The following is a 3,710-nucleotide window of genomic DNA, read 5'->3' as shown; positions in this document are numbered from 1 at the left end:
TTTTATTAGTTATGTGAAATTATAATCGTTGATTCAAATAAATATATAAAATTAATTTTTAATATATATTAGAAAAATTTTATTTGTGAATTAATGAAAACAATAATATAAAATTTAAATTTTAAAATAGAGAATAAATACATTGACAAATAGTATCACATTAATGAGGGGGTCTAATAAATTTAAAATGAAGAACTAATAGATTGACAAGTGGCAACACATTAATTAAAATGTTTAATATGGTGACACGTGACAAAAGAACTACTCTTTTATTAGTATAAGAATATTATATGTACTTTTGATCCTTATTATGATTACCCTTAATAACATATTTATTACTACTTTGGATTATGTTTCATCCGTTCGACATGCATTTTAGGTAATTTAATTGATCAATTTAATTTGTTAATAATACAATATAACATCAATTAGATTATTTGTTTATAAATGAAATAAAATATGCTCTTTAAAAATGTTAAATTTGTTTAGAGTAATATCACTTTTATTTTTATAGAACAATTTGGATTGTGATCACTTGGTAAAGCACGTGAACGATGTGATGAGTTATCATTGAGTGCTCGCCACTTCCCCTCATCGTTAAAAACTCACTACCACTCCCCATAGGGTCGGTAAAGACATGCGTTAGTATTGTTGTGTCATTTGCTTGACTAGAGAAAATGGAAGAAGAAAATAAGATGGTGGTCCCCATCTGATTAATTCGTCTTATATGTTTGTAACTCCAGCTTTAACACTTGTACCTTTCATATAATTTATTTTATTTAAACATTTAAATAAGAATTTATTTGATTTCGAAAAAATTATTTACCTTTTAATCACATCACCACTCCATATCATCATATTATATTTAAGTGTCTAGAAAAATATGATGTTGCAATGTTTTAGCACATGCTACCACATGTTACCACTCCCTCTAGTCTAATGTTTAAATTTCGACGTTATTCAATTTATATGATCATAAAGATTCGTCTGCAGTGGCTTCAGGACATAAAACATAACCTTATGTTAACAGGAAGTTAATCGGTGCGCAAAAGATTATTAAAAAAACACTCATTAAGGAAATTCTTTTTTCAAAAAAAAAAACTCTTACTTTGATAGGGTGGAATAAAATTTAATGGTCAACCTCATATTGTGTCCACTTAGAGAAAGTGGGTTGATTGGGTGGAAGGTGATTTTGCTCCATCAAGAATAAAAAACTAAAAGTAGAAGTCAACAGGCATTAGCCACCATCTTAAGTGAGCCTTTGAATTCACTTGCAAGAATAAAAGAACTAAAAGTATAAGTCAATAGGCGGCATTAGCCACCATGTTAAGTGAGTTTTTGAATAATTGAATTCACTTGCAGGTTTCCTTGTTATAAAAGAACAAGAATTTGATATTTGCTTTGTCAAATATAGGCTTCCAAAAGTAATAGCATTATTAACTTTATAAGAAAGAGTTTTTATTTTGAAACTTCCATTATTGTATTATTAATTCCGTTGCGATTTAGATATTGTACTCCTCAAAGATTAAAGACGTTATATAAGTAATTTTGACTATCACATTTGAAGTTTAATTTAAAAAAAATAACAAATGAAATTTCCATGATGATTGATTAGAAGATAAATTACGATCACAATGTTTACAGAACAAATTAGTTACTAAATGAGTAACATAACTTATTTTGAATTTGATTAGCATTTAGCAATAAAAAATGTTCAACACACAAAATTAGGTCAACACTCGGTCAAATGGTATTATGAAACATAGAGGATATTCACACGTTTTTTATTTTCTCCGGACATGCATTTTGAATGTTTATTGCATGAATTTTATGCACGGGTTGCTTTATTAAATCCTTCATAGTAGTCATTTACTCATTTTTATTTTTTGAACATTTTTCAAATATACATATATATATATATATATATATATATATATATATATATATATATATATATATATATATATATATATATATATATATATATATATATATAATCGTGAGAACCACGGTTACAAAATTAATTAAATTTTCATATTTAAAAGTCAAAATTATTAATCAATTATTTTAAATAAATTATTACTTAAGATATATATTTTTTAGTTATATAAAATCATAACCGTTGATTTAAATAAATATGTTCGGTTATATCACCTTATAATTTGTATTAATTTTATTTTATTTTTCAATCAAATGTTATTATTTAAATATAATTAAAGTGAGAAAGTTTAAAATTTAAAATTTAAAATAAAGAATCAATTATTAATTTAATATAATTAGAGTTAAAATTTTAATTTGAAATTTGAAATGGATAATCAATTTTTAATTTAATGTAATTAGAGCGGAAATTTAAAATTAATAGGTCGACAAGTAGCATGATAAATGATATATAATATTAATGAGAAGTTCTAATTGTATGACACATGTCAATATGAGATTAAACTTATTCTTTTATTAAAATAGGGATATATATATATACACACACACACATACACACAGTAACGCTAGATGTATCATAGGTTCGTTTTAGTAACAATGATTAATGGTATAATTTATTTTTTTAGAGATAATGTCATTTTGGCCCAAAATAATCTTTGTTTTTGTTTTAAAAGGTCTTTCATAACTTTTTTTATCGTATAAATACTTAAACTTGTTATTTACTTACTGAAAGAGGAAATGACCATCTATTTACCCGCTTCCACCGGTTGCTAATTAAACGAGGTTGTACATCCAAGCATTACGGTGGCAAATGAAGGCAACATTAGTTCCAAGCTGTAAAAAGACAAAGATCGAAGCTTATTTATTAGCTTTCCGAAACCCTAGATAGGCCCACTCTTTTCGACCTCATTCCCTTATTCTATAAATCCTCATTCGATCAAGGCCCAAACCGAAACATTGACTACCAAAATGTCATCTTCCTCACAATACTTAAATAACAACAACAACAGAGCCAGTTCATTCATATGTGTGATTGTCCGTACCAAGTGAGGGAAAAGGTTTCTTAGACCATTGACAACCCAACTATGAAGTTTCCTAATTGCCCTAACGTCATGTTAAGTTTCTATAAGTGTATCGATGTTGAATGAATTTAAATTTTTTAGTACTGAAATCATTAAATTTCTAATTTTGTACATGGGTAGAGAGATTGTGATGTGATTTCTTTGAGTGAACTGTCGAACCAATGCAAAAGGACTACTACAAATACATAATGCAAGGCTTGAAATATGCTCTGAACAGAATGGGAAGATAGATGTGGATTAACTCGAATTGATCTCAAGTTCAATGAAATAGAAATGCAAATAGATGTTTAAGGATAAAAGAGGTGTTTGATGCTCAATTTGTTCTGACAAGTAAGAATGTGCTTCGGGCCGGAACCGATCTGAACCAACCCGAAACCCGAATTGGATGAAATGTGGGAACCGAAATCCGGAACGATTATACTAATACGAGACCGGTTCAGTTTGGGTAATACAAGTTTCGGTTCGGTTATAAACCCGAAAGGATCGAAAGAACCCAAATAAACATTTATATTATGCTTTTGAATTGAATAACACAAATATTTTTTTCTTGAACTAGATATAAAATTTCCATATTTGGCTTATTTAGATCATTTCGGTTTATTTGGGTTATTCGTGTCATTTCAGTTTATTTGGGTTATACAATTCAAGTGACTATTCACTTTCCGGGTCAGCTTTTTAGCCCGATTAAAC

Source organism: Lactuca sativa, chromosome 9 (genome assembly GCF_002870075.4).
Source record: "Lactuca sativa cultivar Salinas chromosome 9, Lsat_Salinas_v11, whole genome shotgun sequence".
Taxonomy (NCBI): Eukaryota; Viridiplantae; Streptophyta; class Magnoliopsida; order Asterales; family Asteraceae; genus Lactuca; species Lactuca sativa.
The sequence above is the reverse complement of the archived record's forward strand: the minus strand, read 5'-3'. Positions refer to the sequence as shown.